This window comes from Phyllostomus discolor, chromosome 5 (genome assembly GCF_004126475.2).
Source record: "Phyllostomus discolor isolate MPI-MPIP mPhyDis1 chromosome 5, mPhyDis1.pri.v3, whole genome shotgun sequence".
Lineage (NCBI taxonomy): Eukaryota > Metazoa > Chordata > Mammalia > Chiroptera > Phyllostomidae > Phyllostomus > Phyllostomus discolor.
In genome coordinates, this window is record NC_040907.2 from 55,648,336 (window position 1) to 55,671,345 (window position 23,010).

At 38.7% G+C, this 23,010-nt stretch overlaps 1 long non-coding RNA gene across 1 annotated transcript; it reads right to left on the reverse strand.

The window, feature by feature from the left end:
• Positions 1–809: 809 nt before the first annotated feature.
• LOC118500436 lies at positions 810–22,272 on the reverse strand. The gene is made up of 3 exons (XR_004902994.1): positions 22,262–22,272; positions 18,562–18,567; positions 810–1,108 (listed from the first exon to the last, which is right to left on the reverse strand). It is a non-coding gene; the product is annotated as an uncharacterized LOC118500436 (long non-coding RNA).
• Between the last annotated feature and the right edge of the window lie 738 nt (positions 22,273–23,010).

A 23,010-nucleotide genomic window follows, 5' to 3' on the forward strand; every position in this document is an offset into this window, starting at 1 on the left:
TGAGGACAGACTCCCAGGGTTTGAGACATGATTCTCCTGTTCATTAGCTGGTAACACGGTAAGTTCATCAATTTTCTTTTACCTTTGTTTCTCATCTGTAAAATTAGAACAAGTATATTACCCATTTCAGAGGATGGTTACAAGAATTAAATGAGTTTACAAAATATTTAGAACAGTGTCCAAACACTGTGTACATTGAGTCAACTAAATAAAGTACTATAAGTATTATAGATATACTGTGTTCGTTGCTCTGTATGAAGAACCTTATATTATTTAATTTAATACTCATCTTTCTATGAGACATGTATTATTATCTCCATATTACTGGTGAGAAAACCAAAACTAGGAGAGTTAAATTTTATAAAATCACACAGATGGTAATTTCAAAAGCTAGGATTCAAGCACAAATGCAAAGCCTCTGCTCTTCACCACTAAGCTATTCTTTCTGAGTGTAGGAAGCAGAGGGAAAATAAATAAAAGTAGGTTGAGGCCAAATTATAGAAGGTCTTAAAATCACCAGGCTAAGATAACATAATATACAAGGCCAAATGCTCCCAAAAGAGAATTAACTTCTAGAGGGCAGGCCCCTTGTAGTAGAGGCTTCCCCTGCCAGGTGAGTGTTCTAGGAATCCATCTGTGTGAGTGTACCAGCTGGCATTGTTGTGAGAGGCTGCATTCAGATTTAGTGAAAATTTTTTGAAGATTCTTTTCATGTGTTTGCCCATTTCATTATGGGTGATTTACAAGCGTACCTGCCCACACCACACTGAGCGTTCAACAGTTTTTAACCAAAAACAGCATGACCTCCATGCCCCACCCACCCTATTCAACTGATCTTGCTCAGAGTGACTTTTTTTGTTTGTTTCCCCGGGTGAAAAAGTCCTGAAAGGGAAATGTTTTGCTAATATGGAAGAGGTGAAACAAAAAATGGCAGAAGCACTAAAAGACTTCAAAACTGATGAGCTCAAAAACTGTTTTGAGCAGTGTAAAAAAGATCTTGATAGGTGCACTGCATCAAATGGAAGGTACTTTAAAGGTGACTGAAGTTTAAACAAGTAAAAATAAATACACAATTTTTCATAAATAAATTCCCAGTTTTGAGGGGGGTCTCCCCCCATACTATAAACAGTGAGAAGCCACTGAAAGTTTCTGGGCAGTGATGTGTTTTAGAGAGTTATATCCACCTACAGAATTTTGGATAGATTAGAAATCTCTGGGCCACATGAGTATCAAGTACACAAAATCATATCCCAAATGATCTTGCAGAAAATAGGCCAACTTTTTTTGTCTTATAAAACTTAGCCATAAAGATCCATCCATCTATGTAACCTCACTTGGTCCCTAAACCATAGCCAATAATAGCTTCAGCACTAGAAACCAAAAGAAAAGTTGAGACTTCTAAACTCCTACCTGACTCCTACCTGACTCCTAAATCCACCCTAACCAAACAATGGTGTTATATTCCACTGCCTAGGCATAGGTGCAGATATGTATGTATATCTGTAGTCCCTTTGTGATCTACAACTGAGAGGCATTTAACAAGCAGAAAATGAATCACATGTATAATGCCTCTTGATTCAATAGCCCAGCTGATCCCCCCAGATGCTACCCCCAACTAAAGACACACAAGTAGGGCTGCTGCTACAATAAGCACCTTCTTATTTAAGGGGGATATATTCCAAGATCCCCAGGGCATGCCTGAAATTGAGGATAGTACTGAATCCTATATATAGTATGTTTTTCCCTAAACATACATAACTATGATAAAGTTTAATTTACAAATTAGATACAGTAAGTGATTAAGAACACTAAGTAATAGTACAACAGATTATAATGATATACTGTAGTAAAATTTATGTGAATGTTGTCTCTCAAAATATCTTACTGTACTACACTTACCTTTTCACCGAAAAGAAGGATTTTATGGCTTCTTTTTGACATATCCAAAGTGCCAGCATCACTACTTTTGCACTTTGGGTCCATTATTAAGTAAAATGAGGGTTACTTGAACATAAGCACAATGATACCACGACAGTCCATTGGAGAGTGTAGAAAGCTACTACGTGACTAATCAGCAGGTGGCATACACAGTGTGCATGCAATGGACAAAGGGAGTATTCCTGTCCTGGGCAGGACAGAGCAGGAGAGCATGAAACTTCATCATGCCACTCAAAATAAATACAATGTAAAACTTTTGAACTGTTTATTTCTGGAATTTCCCATGCAATATTTGTGAACTGTGGTTGACCATGAGTAACTGAAACCACGAAAAGGGAAAGCATGGGTAAGGGGAGATCACTGTACTGTGGATTCATGATCGGCAACTTCAGTGAGGCTTCAAATGCTGCCAGACAGCTCTAACCAAGTATCTCTCCTATCCCGCTCAGTGGCTGGTCCAAACTCCCACCACTCTTCACCCTGCGGCACCTCTTCCCCATCCTACCATCACCAGCAACTCCTTTCCACTCATGAATGTTCAATGGATGACTTTTCTCTACATTTTGCTGAAGAAATAAATTTGAATGTATTCATGTAAAATTTCTCAACTCCTCACTTGTTGCCATCGGGAATTTATCTGTAAACCTACCTATTTTTAACGTCTTTCCCTCCTGAATCAGTAAAAGGTTTTCCTTCCCTGTGCCCCAAAATTAATCTTTTCATCTGTACCCTGGACTCCCTTCCAATTCTATGATATTACTCCACTGACCAATTTCTCTTATTTCTAAATTTTCAACATTCCCTTATGTACTATCTCTTTCACTTTAACACATTTCTTAAGACACTATTTAAAATTCTCTTTTAACCCATGTTCTCCCCCCAACAACCTTCCCTACACTTCTTTCTTTCAAAGTCAAGCTATGTGAAAGAATAGCCTTACATTCCTTGAATTCTTTCCTTTCTTCATTCATTCTGATTTTTCCTTGGACCACATGTTCACAGAATGGTATTAATCATAACACTCAGTTTATGACACTCACCAATGCCTCATGTATGGCCCACTTTTAATTATTTACTTAGTCAAACTACCTGCCCTCTCTCCTTTTCCATCTTTCCTCTTACTTTCCTTTACGTTTTTCCTCAAGAGCCTTCCCTGAATAACTCTCATGACCTGAATTCTCATCTGACCAAGACACTCAGGATGGTATGCAAAAAGATAAAAATAACCCTGAAACACTGGTGCAATCTTGGAACCACCAAACTAACCCTGGACTTACAACTCTGGGCTTCTTGGAATATTTAAAAAATAGCTTATTATTTGGTTAAGCTCTTATCGTGGGGTTTCTTAGGCTTGTACTTGAGCACAGTCCTTAAAATATCCACTCCCAAACCTAGCTTCTTCAGTCAGGATCATACTTCCAAATTCCAGTACGCACCTCTAAGTACCTTAAGAACATTTCCATTTGGCACCTCAAACCCAACTTGCCCCAAATTAGACTCATAAATTTCTTGCAAAATGTGTACTTCCTTTTGTATCTTGGACAATAATAACTGTTGCCTCTGACTGTTCACATATCCCAAACAAAATCCTCATTTAAAGCAGAAGCCTGCATCTGCTGCCAGTCCCTTCCACAACTCTCCTCTGTCATGTTCGCCTGCACCACTGCCCCAGGTTGATTCAGCTACTGAGTCCAGTCCTGTGAGTCCCATCTCACACTTATCTCAAATCTCATATGTATTCTTCCATCACCCTTCCTCCTGCCAATGTCACTACTTTACTTCAGGTCCTCCATACCTGGTCTTTGATAATAGCCTCCTACCTGGTCTACTTGCTTTCTAGCTTGAGCCTCTGTGACTCATTACTTACCCACACTTCCACCATAGGGGCTTTGTTTGGGCAGGAAACAAAAAAATATTCTCCTCCTATGAGTAGTCTACATAGTAAAACAGAATAAATATGAAGTGGTTTTTTCCTAAAGGATTAGGAGAGAAACAAAGAGGAAGAAAGGAGCTAAATTCTACATCTGGTTGGACAAGATGAAGATTAAGGATACATACAGGATAAGACGAGGATCCATGTATTGGACTAATTCAGCAGAAACAGGAACTTTGGGCCAAAGGCCCTAGGAAATCTAACAACCCCTGCTCTTCCCTGGTTTTCAGCCAAATCCCTAGAGAGATGGAGAAGGATATAGTACTATCGCCACTTGTGATTTAAACTTCAAGCTAATTTCATTTGACTCTCAAATGCTCTTGTACCTCACTGACTGCTGAAATACACCCAAATCTGATAATACCATTCTTCTTAAACTTTTTCAATGATTATGTATCACCAGCTGGAAAACATCTCAGTCAAGCCCTATGGTTGGGGTATAGAAAACTATCCAGAGTTTACTGTGCCCAAGCACCCAGGTCACACTATGAAACACTGCTGTGCATTTGCATCTGTAGCCCCTGCTTGGCACACCATTTTGTGCTTCCTTTTCCTCTTTACTGATGCAATTCAAGCCTTTTCTGACCCACAATCATTAGACCTTCAGCATAAGTTCCCTTCACCTGGATTTCGGTATTGCTATACATAAACTTTTGGTTGAAGAATTTTTAGGACTATATAGTAATAGTGAGCAATTAACTCAACAGTGGAACCAAGTACAACTATTTGTCCCCAGGAAAACCCTGTGCTTCACACATACAAAGTACCCCTTCCTCAAAGTTTGCTTAATATTTCTCTTTGCCACCGCTCACTGAGGATTTACTATTTGCCAACCTCTGTAATAATGACTTTATGTACAATTTTTAAATCCTCACAAAATATTATGAACTAGGTACTATGACTAAAGTCCATTTTATAAATAAGAAGTGTACATATAGAGGTTTAGTGATATATCCATGTTCACACAGCTAGTGACTAAGCACCTGTCAGTAATCTACATCTCTACTACAAATAATAAACATTTGTAAATGCTTTGAAGTAAAAATGGCTCTATGAGAAAATATGCATGTAAGAAAAAACTATACTTATTCATTCAGTCAGCATATATTTCTTAAGGAGAGAGAGGTAGAACCTGTGAATCTTACAACTATACTTTAGTTTCTCTCAGCAAGTGTCTTGCCCTTTTAAAACAAATTCACAAAATAAGTAAAAATAATTAGCCCCCCTTTTTTCCTACAAACCCTCATGATTTGTTTCTTTTGCAAGGTGTGTTGCCTAATTTCTTTTGGGCTACCCTGATTTCACTCAGCCTCTAGGCAGGCAGGTAAAAGACAGTGTTCATATCTCAGCTGAAGCCCTGCATAGTTTTATTGGAAATTAAATAATTTCGTTTATTTTTCAGAAATCGCTGGTGAAGAACAGAAAGAAAAAAACCACAAAATGAGTTTCATCACACATGAAATATTTACAAAAATAAGTAACCATGTTACACAATTAACTAGGAATGATGGAATGAATTAAAACAGAAAACAATTGTACAAAAAAAAAAAAAAAAAAGTAAATTTCAGGCTTCAGGATCTAAATCCCAAAATAACCCAGCACCAACTGACTAGTTTCTGTCCTTGAAAAGACATGACTTCCTGTTTTCAAGAGAACGCAATCTTCCAAAAGTACATTTAAAAGGCTTAAAAGGCTACTTGGGCATCAAATAGCTATTAAAAATAATATTTTGACTATTTAAGTGTAAACGAATCAGAAACATATGGATTAAATTTCCCTTAAATTGCACATACTCCTAACTGAAGCATATAAGCATGGGTGAAACCTGTTTTGGATTTCAGAAAGCCCAAAACATTTGAAAAATCATCTGCGATGTTCAGTGAACTCAAGATACAGCTGGATTCACCCTCTCTAATTCATCCCTATCCTATACTTCTGGTCTTAATATAAGGAAGTGTGTAAGTACACAAATAACTTACAGGTAAAATGTCTAGACCTAAATTTGAGGTGATTTAAAAATAAAGAGAGAGGAATAAGTTTTTAAAATCTTTTTAAAGCCTGTGTTTAAAAGAAAGTTTTAAAGAAAATCTAAAACATTCTTTAGACTCTTTATACAATTTTCTTCTGAGTCTCTTTCTAATTCAAGATTTAATTTATATAATTCTAGGATGTAAAATAAAGTAAACTAACATTTTTTGAGCTTCCATTATGTGACAGGCATTATGCTTAGCATTTTCACATGCATTATTTCTTTAATCAATTACACCAAAAACCAGCCTTGGGTCCCCATTATGCACAGAGGAGACAAGGCATTTGTATTTTACTCAGTTTTTTTCTCTTCACCTAGACGTGTCAGCCTATTTAAAATAAACAACCTGAGTCTAAAAGCTCAACTAAAAAAAAAATCTTACATTTTCCTCAACACATTAAGGTGATAATATTAAGAATTGAAGTCCTTAGCTATTAGTATAACTATTGATACATAGAACTGGGAAACAGCATAAAAAGTTATTAAGAACACATGTTATGGGATAGCAAATGACGTTGCCTTTTTGTACTTCAATCATTTGTACCTCTGCTGTATAACGAGGGGAGTAGTACCTTATAAGGTCATTGTGAATATAGAGTGGGAAGCTGTATGTAATGTACCTGAGAGTAAGTGTTTAATAAATGACTATTACATAATGAATATATGTATATTGATGTGCTCAATACTTACTTTCTCCAACAACCAATCAGAGCCAGATGGTGTTACTGCCTATAACCCTTCCCAAAATGAATCCCTCTGATGTCTCTCCAGACTCTCTATGATCAACACTTCACCAAGTTCACAGTAGATAATGAATGGTCTCCAGACATCCTGAACAGGCTTGGGACTACATCCATTACAAGTTACAACTCTCCACCTCGTGGTGTGAGCTCTGTGGAAAGCCATGCTGGCTCCAAAAGATTAAGCCTGTGCCAGAACATGTAAGGTCAGAAGTTACCTGTGTCAAGCAAGGGGACCTGCCATGACTCAGCTCCAGTTATCGAACTGAGGTATAGCACCACTGTTACAGGGCCTCTTTTTTCCCATAAAATTCCAGCTGGCTCTTGCTCTCACCAGTGTAGGGACTTTAGTGGCCTTGAAGAAATCACTGCTGTTTCTACAGTACCCTTAGCTCCAGCACTCTACTCATCCACTCTGCCATGGCTGGAGGAGCTGGCATAGCCCAATGCAGGCATATTTAGGGCAGCTCCAATGCTCAAATCCATTATCTCTGAGAAACAAGAGGAGCTGTTGACAGCCCCCTCTCCCCTACCACTCTTGCTTTCCTATCTGGGACCATGCCTCTGCCTCTCTATGAACTTCAACTTTTGCTCAAGGGGGGAGATGGAAATGAGTTGGCTAGAGAGTTCCAGAACCATACCACAATTCTACACATAAAAATGACCACAAGCCCTGACTGGGTAGCTCAGTTGGTTAGAGCATCACCCTGATACTCCAAAGTTGCAGGTTTGATCTCTGGTTAGGGCATGTAGAGTGAAGGCATACATAAGTGGACAACAAACTGATTCCCCCCTCTCTCTCCTCACCCCTTCTTCTCTCTCTCTTTCTCTAAAAATCAATGATTTTTTTAAAAAGAAGAATGACCACAGAATATTTTTCTTCGACTTCTCCCCTACCTCTAAATGCCTCTCTGCTTGCCTTCCCCCTTCCTTAGGAAAAGGTCTCCTTCCCCAGCATGGCAGACCATGAGATTGCATAAAGTTCCTGTGTAGGTTTTAAACTTCTGAATAATATAAAACCTTGTCAAATTTTCTGGTTAATCAACTTTCCATTGCCTGACAGCAGTGAAAACCTGACCAGAAGAAGTGTTCTGACCATCAGGGATCTGTGAGTCACTTAACTCTATGAGGTTTTAATAGGCTGTGTTAAGCATAGTACTCTGACAAATCCATACATAAGGTGATTGGTTATAAATGCTGTGTGAGAGTCTGTACATGGAGTGAAGGTGTTGAATGTTGTTCACTCACCACAGGAAGAGTTTTAAGGGGCAACCTAATGGCTTGAAAGCCTTCTAATTCTCATCAGGTCTTTGGTTGGGCTGCTTTTTGTTTTATGTTGTCAGATGCAAGACCTAGCCTCAAATCGTAGCTAAGAAGTTGAAAGTGACTGGTAGTTAACAGAGGGTCCATCCTTCAGCTATGTGCTCTCTGGAAATAGTGAAAAAGTATGCCCTTTTGGCAGCTCCAGTGATATTCAACTGTAGTTCATACTTCAAAGCAGAGTTAGCTGGCAAAGCAGAATTCTGGGAGATCCATTATCCACAGCATTATCATTTAGGCCAGTTTGGGACAATGCTACAGGATTGTTGGAAATATTGAGTTACCATGGAAGGAGAAAAAGTCATTATTGGAACTGCTGGCCTGCTATTGAAGGTGACTGAGTAAAGATATAGGACAAGGTCGAACCAAAGATCAGCACAACCTCAGGCATAAGACTCTCAGTAGCAGAGGCACATTTGTCAGACTTCGCATGGCAGAGGGGGCTTGGCATGAATTTCCACTTGTGTCCTGGGGTGCTGCAACCGTGATTCGAGGAATTCTGTCTGTATCTGAGAGGTCTCCAGTCAAAGGAGATAGTGACTGTGTGCTTAGTTCTAGGATCACAGTTCTAGCCTTCAAGAAGACAAATGAGAATGTCAGGACCTTGCAACACCCTGAGTTCAGGGGAGATGCTAGCTCTCAAGCAGAAACTGGAACACGAGGAAGGTAACCAAGTAGGCTACCAAGTGGGAAGTAGAGTCCTCCATGCCCCTCTCTTTTCCATATTTCCCCCTCATCACTGGCTCCAACATCCCGTTCAAATGCCCAAATCAGAAACCTAGGCATCAAGCAGATACTTCCCTCTTCTGCCCTCTCATCTCCAAATCAAACACTGATCCTTTTGTTCTATATCCTTAATGTGTTTTGAATTCATACCTTCTCGCCATTCCCATGGCCATTACCTTAGTTCAGGACACCATCGTTGATCCACATTACTATGATAACCTTCTAATTGTTCTTTCTGCCTTCCTACCAATCTCAATTTCTTACCTCTATGTCCCTGAATATATGCTCTCTAGCCTCTCTAATTACTGTAGTTCCTGCACGTGCCTCATTCTCTCTTGTTTCTGGGGTTTGCACCTCTTCACTTGGCTGAGTCTCCCACCTTTGCTTCCTCAAAGAGAGATTCCCAATTCCCCCCAAACCAGGCTCAATGTCCTAGTCTTGTGCCACCATGGCAGCCTGTGATCAGACTGTGAATACTATATTGCAGCTGCCTCTTTTCTTGCTTTTGTCCTTTTGATCAACTTTGTACTCCCAGCTCCTAGCACACTGCCTAGAACATAGAATGTAATCAATGAATATTTTCTTAGTAAACTGGATTCTGTAACTTGGGAGCTATACTCCTGACATATTAAATTGTGAATCCAAGTTTCTTTTTAAAGAATTATACAAAAAATTAAAATATAGCTAACATATAAACAGCACTTCTGAGTATTTATATAAAGGAAATGATATCACTATGTAGAAGAGATATCAATGCCCACTTGTTCATTGCAGCATTATTCATAATAGCCAAAGTGTGGAAACAACCTAAGTGTTCATCAGCAAATGAATAGATAAAGAAAATGTGGCATAGATAAAATGAAATATCATTCAGCCATAAAAAAGAAAGAAGCCTGATCTTTTACAGCAAAATGGATGGAACTTTTTACCCACTGGTCTAAATTTTAAAAAGTCAAACAGAGAAAGATAAATATGGTGTAATATCACTTGTAAGGGGAATCTTAAAAAGCCCAGTTCATAGAAGCAGAGAGCAGAATGGCAGTTGCTAGGGGCTGAAGGTTGGGAGATACAGGGGGGTGTTGGTCAAAGGGACAAGACTTCCAGTTAGAAGAGAACAAGCTCTGGGGATCCGATGTGCAGCATGGTGATGACAGTTAACAATACAGTCTTATATACTTGAAAGTTGCTAAGAGAGTAGCTCTTAAGTGTTCTTACCACACACACAGAGAAAATGATAATTAGGGGGGTGATGAATGAGTTAACTAGCCTTATTCTGGTAATCATTCCTTTATATATCTGCATATCAAATCATCATGTTGTGAACCTTAAAGTTACACAATGTTATATGTCAATTATGTCTCAATAAAACTGGGGGGAATTTTAAAATTTTTTAAAGATTTAGGGATAATACTAGATACCAGGAATTGTGGCTATGCCTCCAGATTCTGAACCTGAGGACTGTGACTACACCCAAGAAAGAGACTGACCTCCTATCAGGTTTGGTAGATGGCTAGATGGGTATTTCAGTTACCCAACAGTGAATAACTGAAGAATGAAAAGGTAAAAAAAAAAAAATCCAAAAACAAAACACCAGGCAGAGATAAGAATATCTCCTCACAACTATAAAGGACACATGGACAAAACCAAAAGAGGGTGGAAGCAAGGGAGGGAGGTAGGTTTGGCTGGTGTGGGGGGAGTAGTGGGAGGGTAAATGCAGATAACTGTAATTGAACAACAATAAAATAATTTTTAAAATAAATAAATAAACCTGGTTTTAAAAAAGAATGCCTCCTCATCTAAACAGAGCTTCTTTAATTTTCTTTGGTGGCAGGAAATAGTAATGATATTAGAAACTGCACATTATATGCTATAATCTGTTGAGACACTTCTCTAGGGGATTTCTATTTTTCAGGAAACTTTTTCTGTTATTCCTTCTAACACTGAGTCTAAACCAAAATTTTCTTCAAGCCAATCATAAATTCTCCTTGCCTTCCCATGCCCCATATATAAATCCTATCTATCCCAAATAAAGGCTATCCCAGGCATAAGAGAAACCAAAACTGGACCTTGATAACAAGTATAAAGATGTTAATTTCCTAAAATGAAAGCATACCTCTCTTGTGTAGCCCTTTTATATAAAAAGCTGAACAAGCTAAAATAAAACAAGTTGAAATAAAACAGTGATTTTATGTGATAATATGAGAAAAGAGCAAGTACAGTAGTGTTGCATCTAAAACTGGTCAGAAAGTAAGGCTTCTAATTCTGTTTTCATTAATTAGCTAATCAAAACACTTCCTGTTGATGTTCTTGATATTGTGTTATGCACTGAGATAAGCAACACCTGCTAATCCTGGTCAGTTTCAAGTACTTTCTATAAGGACAGGCAGCTATCCTGTGCGACTGCGCAGTTTGCTCGCCGCATAAAGATGTCCGCCCAAAACCATGCCTGTAGGCTGACATCCAGCCTGAACTCTGCTCAGCAAGCTTTATGCCCTGGCTCAAGGCTTGCATCACCAGTGGACAGGACACCTTTTTCTAATCCAGTCAAAGGTACCATATGGGTAATAGGGATCCTGCTTGAAAGGATTAAGACTCAGACATTATCATAGCTCTCAAGTAACACTAGATGATCAAACTTCTGAATTATATGTTCCAGAGGTCCCGAAGGCCCTCATCAATCTGAGGATATACCATTCTGGCCTCTAATCATTGTGACTTTGTGTCTGAACCATTAAATGAATCCATTTCAACCCTGCCCATCAGAACCTTTGCTTACAATGGAAACTGCCAGAATTTGAAACCATAAGGAAAAACAACAAAGGCTATAAAAGTCAGCTTGAGGCTAGAGAGGAAGCAAAATGCAGCCTTCTGTTTATATTTCAGACTTGCTTAAATCCAAGTTCTTTGAGCATGCTTGTGTCTTTGTTGGTAGCATATAGTATCTCAACTCACTGGGAACCCAGTCTTTCCTGAGACTTGGCCCGCCTAGATATCAACCTCCTTTTGACTGACTTCCTGAATGGGCTTCAGACCCCTGCCCCAGCCTTTCCAATCCTATGCCCCACTGAGACTGACCACTAGTGATAAATGTGACCGCAGTCCCCACATTCAGCCCAAGAGATCAGGCTGACAATATAGTATATTCTGTGGGCTCCAAAATTCCAAACTTCACAAAAGATGTTTTTCTTTTTACACATAACTTCATTGTCTTCCTTTATTATTTGTCATAAAAATATCTTATTCAGTGAGACTGAAAGTTCTCACATATCCTTATCTTTATTAGCAACAGTAAAAATAACAAACATCCACTCTGGTAAAGACCACAGTGCTAAGTTCTAAAAAACAAAGATTGTGAAGACCAGACCCTCCCCTTGGACACTGTCCCATAAATATTGTATCATGTCTCAGAATAACTGTCACCCGTGGGAGGTTTTGGCTGTAAACAGGATGCCAGAGGGACTGCAAGCAGGCAGCAAGATTGAAAAAACAGACCTAGGCTTGAAGATACCTGATGGGAGGAAGACAACAGACTGGTTCCCTAGCTATCAGTCTCTCCTAAGGCTGGGCCTGGTACCTGAACCCGCTTCTTCCCTTAGCAGGCTCCTTCATTCCAACCTCCTTCGCTGGCTGCAGGTCTGCCTCACCCACAGCATCACTCCTAATTCTCTCCTGAATGCCAGTTTGGTTTCTGTGCCTGCCTCTAAATGGGCCCTTTTTAACCATGGCTCTCTTCCTTAAATCCTAGAATAATTCCTTATTTTATTCAGGATAAAGCTATAAAATCTCTATAATCTTTTCCAGGATCATTTAACAAATGAAGAGTTTTCCAGAGATGGTGCCTAACACTCACTGAACTCATAGTACAACTACCTTTGCACAACTCAGGCAGGGCCTGGGAAGGCCCGAGGTTTCCTGCCTGGCTGTCTTTCATATGGACTTATGCTCACACCAATGTGTATCTGAAGATTAAAGTCCAACTTTTCTTGATGTCACTATTTTTGGCTGCATCATCCCAATGATCTGCATGTTAATGTCATTCATCTTGCCCCACTATGATTCTAGTGGTCTCACAACTCAGTTACAGTTTTGTTATCTGAGGAAGAAGGATGAGGAAGGAAGAACTGACTGAAGACCAAACTGATATTATGAATGACAAAGAGAAAAGGGGGGGAAAAAAACCTGGGTCCTTGATGATGTTTATTATTGTGGTAAAATACATATAACAGATACCCTGACCAGGTGGCTCAGTTGCTGGGAGTGTCATCCCATACACCAGAAGGTTGCAGTTCAATCCCTGGTCAGGTGTCTATGGTAGGCAATTGATCAATGTTTTTTTCTCAAATCAATGCCTCTCTCTCTCTCTCTCTCTCTCTCTCTCCCCCTCATCCCCTTTTCCCTCTCTCTCTAAAATCAATAAACAAATGCTCAGGAGATGATTAAAAAATACATATAACACAAAATTTTCCATTTTAAGTGGACTATTCACTTGCATTGACTACATTCATAATGTTGTACCACCATCAACAAGCAGTACCTATTTCCAAAACTTTTGCCTCACCCCAAACACAAACTTTGTAACCATTCAGCAACACCACCCATTACTCTACTCTCCAGTCCCAGGCAACCTCTAATCTGCCTCGTTTCTATAAATTTGCCTATTTTAGATATTCCATGTAAGTGGAATCATACAATATTTGTCCTTTTACATGTAGCTTATTTTATTTAGCACAATGTTTTCAAGATTAAAGGTTTGTTGTGGGGGGGCTCTGCCCACAGAGCCCCCCTCTCTGGACACCATGGATGAGAATAAGTCTACCAAGACATGATCTGCTTGGGGAGGAAAGGTGGCCAATCTCTCAAAGGAGAAGGGCCAGGAGCCTGTTCCTCAATGGGCTTTTATTGGGTTTGTTTGCATAAGAATACAAGTAAAGCTCATTAATTATTGTCAGGCAGTAAGGATCAAACAATAGATGACAAAAAACTCTGAGGGCCTATTTTGAGTGAGAGTCCGATAGCTAAAGAGCTATAAAACTTTGAGGAACAAACTTGCTTCTTGCTTGGACCCTTATCATTTAATTGAGAGCATTCTAAACAAAGCATGTCTCACAGGATTTTACATATTCTTCCTTAGTCCTGATTGCCCAGGAGACCCACCCTTTCCAGCACAGGGCTCCACCACCCTCTGTCATTGTTTCAGGCTTAAGTCAGGCAGGGGAAGTAAGGCAGCCAAGAGATTAGGATATTTCTGACAGACAGAATGGGGACTCAGGCTTTGTCAAAGCTGAGGGACCAGGGTCCATCAACCCCTTTTGCTGCAGCCCCCAAAACCCTCCCTTGGGGGCCTCCCACGTGATCGTGCCTGGCTTAGGTCATTCCCTGCTTGGGGAATCTTACCCATCATTGGCTAATTGACCAAGCACTGGGGGCCAGTTATGGATGAAGTAAAAGGAGCAGAAGCGGTGCTCCTGCCAGGAGATAAGCTTTTGTCTTCTTAGTGGCTTATGGTCCTAGGTCGCTCCCTCAGCCTTAGTCATGGGGGGGGGGGGGGGGGGCGCGGTTACAGCTTCTGAAACCAGGCAGGGCAGTTCCCAATAGTTTGTAACATATGGTACCCACTTTCAACAGTGTGTTCATGACTTGATTCATATCTTGTATATCAGGTGATAAATTTTACATAGCATTTAACTTGAAATTTAATAAAGTACATCAGATTTGAGTGTGGTTGTGTGTGTTGTGTGTTCACATTAGTTTTATGAGCCTTGTAAAACTGATTTTACAAATATCACATATAGTCATAAATGTATAAAGTTTATTTCATTTACAAACTAATACATACATTCCTCTTATTTATTAAATCATTGGCATTGGTGTTATATAGCAATATTTGTAAATTGACTTCAGAAAAAAATTAAAATATTGTGAAAATCACAACTTAATAAATGTTTATTGTAAAAAAATTCTTTAGAACTTCAGTGTATCAGAACTTTATTCCTTTTTTATTGTTGAATAATATTCTGTTACACCTAGATACATTTATTTATCCATTCCTCTGTTGATGGACACAAGTGGTTTGCACCTTTTGGCTGTTGTGAACACTGACATTCAAGTGTCTGAGTCCCTGCTTTCCATTCTTTTGGTTATAACCTAAGAATGAAATTGCTGACTCGATGTAATTCTGTGTTCAGCTTTTCGAGGAACTGGCAAACTGTTTTCCACAGCAGCTGCATTTTACATTCCCACTAACAACATATGAGGGTTCCAATTTCTTCTTGCCAATATTCATTATTTCATTTTTAAAAATTATTATTTTAGTCATGCCAATAGATATTTTGGTTTGTATTTCCATAGTGTCTAATGATGCTGAGCATGTTTTCATGTACTTACTAGCCATTTGTACCTCTTCTTTGGAGAAATGTCTTTTCAAGCCCTTGCCTATATTTTAATTTGGTTGTCTTTTTTTTGTTGCCGAGTTATAGTAGTTCTTTATTTATTCTGGATATAGATTTTTATCAGACATGCTTTACAAATATTACATAGGTTGTCTTTTCCCTTTCCTAACAATGTTCTTTGATGCTCAAATGTCTTTAATTTTTATGAGATCTAATTTATCTATTTCTTCTTTTGTTCTTCTTGGTTTTGGTATCACATCTAAGAATCTATTGCCAATTCCAAGATCATCAAGATTACCCCTATGTTTGCTTCTAAGAGTTTTATGGCTTTAGTTGTTATATGTAGGTTGCTGTCCCAATCTAAGTTAATTTTCATCTACGGTATAATGTAGAAGTTCAACTTCATTCATTTGTTCATGGAAATCTGGTATGTACCAGCACCTTGGTCAAAGAGAGTATTTTTCCCCATTGAATGGATTTGGTATCCATGTCAAAAATCAATTGGCCTTAAATATATGAATTTACTTCAAGAATCTCAATTCCATTCTATTGCTCTATATGCCCTAATTTGTGCCCTTCATGAAATTTGAGTTGCTGAATTAACAAACCCTGAAAGCTAGTATATTTTACTACTATAACAAATTACTACAAAACTGGTGGCTTAAACAGAAACAAATCTCTATCTTATAGTTCTAGAGGACAGAGGTCCAAAATGGGTTTCACAGAAATAAAACCAAGGTGTCCGATGGCCTGAATTTCTTTCTGATGACTCTAGGGAAGAATCCATTTCCTTATCTTTTCCAGATTCTAGAAACCACCCACATCCCTTGGCTCCTGACCTTCTTCCATCTTCGAAGCCAGCAACAGTACATCCAGTTGTTGCACAGAATCACTTACTTCTGCTCCACCACACTTTTGCCTCCCTGTTCCCCTTTTAAAGGCTCTTGTGATTACATTGGACCCAGACAGATAACCCAGGATAATCTCCCTATTTTAAGGTCAGTTTATTAGTGACTTTAATTTCCCTTTGCCATTTAATACAACATAATCACAGGTTAAGGAATTAGGACATGGGCACCTTTGGGGAGCCATTATACTGCCTTCCATAGTCACTCTAGTTCTGGTCTTACAGCCATTTGATACAATAAATTTCCCTGTGGTTAAAGCCAATGTAATTTGAGGCTGGACATGATTTATTCACCATAGTCTCCCTATCATCACTTAGCACAATGCCTAAATATAGTGTAGGATTGATAAATACTACTAAAAGATGTATTTTCTGATGTTCTTAGTGCCCAGATAGTTTAGGCCAGTGATTTTCAAACTAGATGCCGCAGAGTCCTAAAGTGGTGTTTGCTGTGCCTCAGGGACCACTTGGGGTGGTGAGGGGGGGAAACTGCGAAGGAGGGGGCTGAAGGCTGAGTTGGGCCCCGACCCCTACCAGCTTCAATCAAAGCAACGCGCCTTTATCTTTTTCACATTTTCAGATTTGGTCTACAGTGTTATTCATAAGAAGGAATCCTACTGCTGTAGGAAGTTTAAATAACACTGGGATTAGGTCATTGACAATATAGCACAATTTCAAAATGTTTGTTTCATGAAGATGTTGACTTTATGAGATAAACTGAACCAGCTGTCTAGGTGAGCTACCCCGACAGGAAGGACGTGCTTCACGTGGTGCCCAGCTGAATGTGGTCTGAGGAGAACTGGAGCACCAGACAGTCTCTTCACAACTCAACATTCTAAATGTAGTTTCCTGTCAGTCCTCAAATATTTTCTTCCAATTAAGCAATTGCTTTGGCCCTGTAAGTTTCACAAAGCTCCTTGGAATTCAGTTCCTTGGGAATGAAGAACTGCCTTTTCCAAGCTTACCGAGAGAAGAAAAACAATAGTCAGCGTTATTAAGTGCTTACTGACTCCGTGTCAGGCACTATGTAAAGCAATTGCACATGTTATCCCTCAGGTGTATGCAGTTCTTGCTACAGTCCCAGAAGGTACACAGTATCTCCTTTTTATTGATAGGAAAACTGAAACTAATAAATATTTAAAATTCTGCCAAGGCCACAAAATTTGGTGAGAGACCTTTTAATATTCCCCTACATGCTGGTCTTAAAGACACCCATGAGAATAAGGGACCACTTGTCCTGCTGTCCTAAAATGACCCCTTCATTTATATAATGCTCAGTGTCATTCACAGAGATTTCAGATTCATAGTTGTGTTTCAGTGAAAAGTAAGGTGCAGGAACTGGAAAATCTGAGTAAAGACCATACCTTCACTAAAATATAAAATTTCTTGCTGACTTTGGAATAACTAGGAAGTTATTTGTTGAAATCTCTACAACAAGTCTAATATGAAAAAGTCTAATATGCTTTAAGTAAAGCAAATAAGCAGTTGACTAGAGGCAGCTTAACAAAGATTAACAGCCAACTCTGAAGGCAATCAACAGGGCTTTGGGTTTAAACCCAGCTGTGTGTGATCCTTGGCAAATTCTCAACTCTGCTTGCTAAGTCATGTGCTCTCATATGTTAAATGGAGGTGATAATAGAGACATTGAGAGGATTATGGGAGATAATGACAACTGAAAGTGTTTGAAATAATCCCAGTCATACAGTAAACAATAAACACTGGCTATCGATATAATTGAGAGATTTATAAAGCTTTTGGATGTGAATTTTAATTATTAGCTTTCATTGTACAGTACCAGAAATAATTAGTAGTAATGATAATGAATCAGTAAAATGACAAGAACTATTCCTTCTCTCCTGATCACTTATTTTGTTCCCTCTGCAGAAATAATCCCATAGCATCAAATCTGCTATAATACGATTTATCTTAAAAAGCAATTCTCCTGTGTGGCACATTTTCCTCTAGGTATCATCCAATTCTTCTGTTCCCATTCAATCAAAAATCTTCAAAATCCTGTTTATACTCACTGTCTGTATTTCTTCTTCCAATCTCTCTTGAAACCACACGAATGAGGTTTTCTTCTCAATAGATTGTTGAAAATTGCTTTTGTCAAGATCACCAGTGGCCTCCTCATTGCTAAGCCCAATCCTTCTTTTTGTCCTGTGAGCAGCGTTTGACAGAGTTGATTACCTTTTCCTTTTTGACTTACATTCTTCACTTGGCAACCATAACAGCACTCTCTCAGTCTTCTCTCTACTCTTCCTTCTTCTTTTCTTCTCCTCAGTTCTTTCCATCTTCCCTCCTGGTTTCTTCTCACCTTGCAGAACTTTTACTAGAATGCCTGGGTCTCAGCTCTCTCTGTCCTCTAGATAACCCCACTTTCTAGTGATGTTATCCTGTTCCATGCTTTAAATACCATATACAGACTAACAGCTTCTAAATACACATTTGTAACTCCAATCTCTTTCTTGAATTTTAGATTTGTGTATCCAACTGCCCACCAGATTTTATTTGGATGCTGAGTAAGTATCTCATATATAACATTTCCCAACCTGAAATCTGGTTTACCTATTTCTAACCCCTACCTCCACCCTTCCTTAACTCTATAAATGGCAACTTCATTTTTTTCAGTTGCTCAAGCCAAAACTTTCTTTGACACCTTCCTCCACCACACTCAGTCTAATCCAATCCATAAACAAGTCCCATTAGCTCTCTTTTCATCCTTCCTTCGGTTTAATATTGTACTCTCCAATTGAATAAGCAGCCAGAGTACTCCTTATTTTACAATTTACACCACATAGTGTCATTCCTCTGCTCAAAAACATCCTATAATAGCTCCCATCTCACTCAGAATAAAATATGAAGCTCTTGCTGTGGTCTGTAAGGCCCTTCATGTTGTCATCCCTATTTCCCTGATTTCACCTCCCAGTACTCCCCCCAGATCACTCCACTCTAGCCAGACAGAAGTGTTCCTTGACTACTTCAAGGCTTTGCACTTACTTGTCTCTCTGTTCGAGACATTCTTCTTACTTATTTCTATGCACCTTCCCCTTCACTTTGTTCCAGTGTCTGCTCAAGTGTTGCTTTATCAGAGAAGTCTTGAAAGTAGTCCCATCTCCATCACTTTCTGTTTCTCACTTTGCCTCATTTTATTTTCATAGTAGTCATCGCTACATGAAATATTAAAAATTTTTAATATCTGTCTTCCTCATTCCAAGTTTCATAAAGCCATGGAATTTATCTTTATTATTAATTGCTACAGCCTAAAAGCATAAAATAGTACATGGCACATAGTAAAAACATTCATAAATACTTGTTGAATTTAAGTCATTTGCTAAGCCCTTACCATGTAACCATTACCTTACTCAATCCTTATGAGTGTCTGGGGCTAACCACTTGGGCACGGGAGTCAGAATATCATGAGTCTGATGCTAACTCTTCTGCTAGTTGTATCAAGTTGGACAAGTTACTTAGCCTCTCTAAACCTCACTTTCCTTGTCTGTATAGAGGAAATAATATCTGTTTCATGGTATTGTTGTAAAGATTAATAGGGATAATGAAGAGTTTTGCACAATGCCTAAAAGTTGCTTAGCATTAATACAGATAAGGAAACTGTAAGTAGCACTGCTATGAACATAGGACTGAATAAATTCTTTTGAATTGGTGTTTCAGGATTCTCAGGGTATATTCCCAGCATTACAATCACTGGGTCAAAAGGAAGTTCCATTTTTATTTTTTTTTAGGAAATTCCGTACTGTTTTCCACAGTGGCTACATCAGTCTGCATTCCCACCAACAGTGTACCAGGGTTCCCTTTTCTCCACAACCTCTCCAACACTTGTTGTTTGTAGATGTATTAATGATGGCCATTTTGACAGGTGTGAAGTGGTATCTCATTGTGGTTTTAATTTGCATCTCTCTGATGGCTAGTGATGGCAAGCATTTTTGCATATGTCTATGGGCCTAGATTTCGAACCATCAGCAGATGAGTGGATAAAAAACTGTGGCACATTCACACAATGAAATATTGAGCAGGAGTAATAAAGAAGGAATTCCTACCTTTTGTGACAGCCTGGATGGAACTGGAGACTATTGCGCTAAGTAAAATAAGCCAATCAGAGAAAGACAAATACCTATTATGTCACTTATAAGTGGGATGTAATGAACAAAATAAACTAATGAGCAAAATAGTACCAGAGGCATGGAAACATGGAACAGACTGACAGCTATAAGAGGGGAGGGGAAAGGTAGGGACTGATTGAAAGGGAAGGGATTAGTCTTATATTAGAACATATATGAAGGACGCATGGACATGGACAATGTTGTGGGGATTGACTACAGAAGTAGGGAATGGGCTGGGTGGAGGGGGGTGAAGGGGAAGAATTGGGACAACTGTAATAGTATAAACAATAAAATATTGTTTAAGAAACAGAAAAAAGAGATAAGAAAACTAACAATCAAAAAGGATAAAAATGCAAAGTCAAACCAACAGATCATAAGAATAGAAAGTAGGCTAGATGATAGAAGGTAGGCTAGAATCAAAGCTCTAATGCTGTATAATTCACTTATTTGTGTTTGACTGATTGTTCCTGAAGCTAAATCTAGACAAGCAGGGGTTTTTTCCCCTCCATCTGTTCCTATATCTAAAAAGTAGAATGAAGCATTTGTTTTCAAGTTTTATGAGATCCAGTTGAAGTTTCCTGTTTTCTGGAATGAGTACCATCATTTTTTTGTTTTTATTTATTCACCCAACAAACATATGACTAGGAATTTATACTCTACTTGGGAACATAAGCCATGTGTTTTGACAACAAAATTAGAACTGAGAGAGTGAACATTCAGGGGTGAGAGTCACACATCTACATTTTGTAGGTAAGTACATACTCTTATCCCCTCCCTCACTCCCAACCCATATGGCAGTTTCTTTATGAAGCCCTTGCTATGCAAACACAAATACATAAGAATAATTAACAAACACTACATACTTTCCTCCTAAGTGTTAAGGATTCTAAGATCAACTTCTCAGAACAAAAATGCATAGATAATCTCCCAGAGAGTAAACCAGAATGCTTACTCTTCATCTCATCTGGTGTGCACACTCTGGAGTGGTGGCTCTGGGTACATTATGAAAAGAGTTTTAATTAAGAGCAAACATGCTTGGATTTTACATATCTCAGGTCCAATAATCAGACTAAATAGTTCATGAAGGGGGTTGTGGGAGGCAGATAATTTTTTTCTTCTCCAAAGCTTTTTGTCTATTTCAGCGGGTTTTTGTAAAAGCCACATATATTGTGCAGGATTACTTACAACCTCTGGAGAGAAGGAACACGCAGCACTAGTGCACATGGATACTGTCATGTGTTAAAAGACACACATTTGTGGTGGGCCTGTAACTATAGAATTCTGAGGTTGAGTTTCAGGGTTTATTGGGGTAGGAGAGTGATTCGTAGGGATGTTGATATTTTTCCATTTTCTGCTCAACGTGGGAATTCAGAGATTATCCTAGGAGAAATGAAGGGGAAAGCTATATGTCTTAACTTTTATTTTAACAAGGATGAATTTGTAGTGATGTTAAGAACTGGATAGTCCATTTGCCAAATTTCTGTTTTACATATGTATTTTTTTAACCACCCTATTCCTCTCAAAAAAAGGTGCTGCCAAGAGTCATTCTGGTCCTGGTGTTTGGTGCCAGCACTGTCCAAACAAGAAGCTGTCCAGTGTAAGAAAGAACTGGCTTCGGAGGCGCAGATGCTGTGTTAGTGTGGGGAGCATTCCTGAGTGGAAGCCTCCATGCTTCCCACTGAGTAAAACTGTATGATATTTACCACCACTGAATCCACAGACCCTCCTCTTTCTATTTATGGTAACTGCACTGTGTTTTTTTAACTACATCTGGACTACAAATATTAAAATTACATCAGTTATAAGTAGGGTTGTGACAATAAGACAAAATCCTTGCCATTGCTGCTTTTACTCAAAGGTTTAGAACTCTTGCTTATTATGATTCTATCTCCCCAAACAAACCTCTCTAAGCCTCAGGCTGAAAAATAGGAAATCAAAAGATCTACCACAAAAAAAAGTTTCCAGTATTTAAAGCTATAACTTTCATATACCATTTAATACATACAGCACAAGAAACATAAACAATAAATGCTAATAGGAAGATAAATCAAGTGCAGAGGTTTGTAAGCTATCCTAATATCTACCCTGCTCTACCACTTATAAACTGTGTAAGCTTGGTCAACTTAATTTCTCTAAGCTCAGTTCCTTTCTGTTTAACTTGTAATGATATATTATCTACCTCATAGACATGTGATAAGCGATAATACAGCTAAAGTTCTTACCAACTAAAGTGTCAGGCACTAGCCTGACACATTGCAAATGCTCTATATATTAGCCATTATTACTAATTCATTACTTCTTGAATGCTTATATAAATAAATATTCTAGCATACTTTCAGGAAAATCTTCTGTGAAATAAGTTCATTTTCCTATAAGAATGAAGATTGACATGGGACTCTATATAAGTAGGAAGCATCTCTGAACTGATTAGATCGTTTTCAGATCTCTCTGTCTGGATACATCCATGCTGGCATGTATGCATAAGGGCATACCTGATCCAAGTCCTAGTAAGAAGCCCATAAATTCTCTGAGCTTTCAGCTGTGTCTCCCCCTATGATAGGCAAAGGAAAAAAAGCTATTATCAGGCTCTGGGCCTCAGCTAATCTATCCTCTTGAACCAGTTCCTTTGGCTCTTTGCTCAGCAGCTCTCTGGACCCCAACTTCCATGAACTCATGTCTCCTTCTGTTGGAGCTACACTTTTGAATTCCAGTTCTCCTAGAATCCATGGTCATTTTATCTTGTACACATTCTTGTTTTCCTATCCCCAGTTAACTCTGAACAAAAAGACACAGACACACAAAAACTATCATTCAATGCAACTGTACAAAGACACACTCTCCAAAGAGACCCAGTGCATGCAGTCAAAGCAACTGGAAAGAATTCACTGGAGATGCAGTTAGAATTAC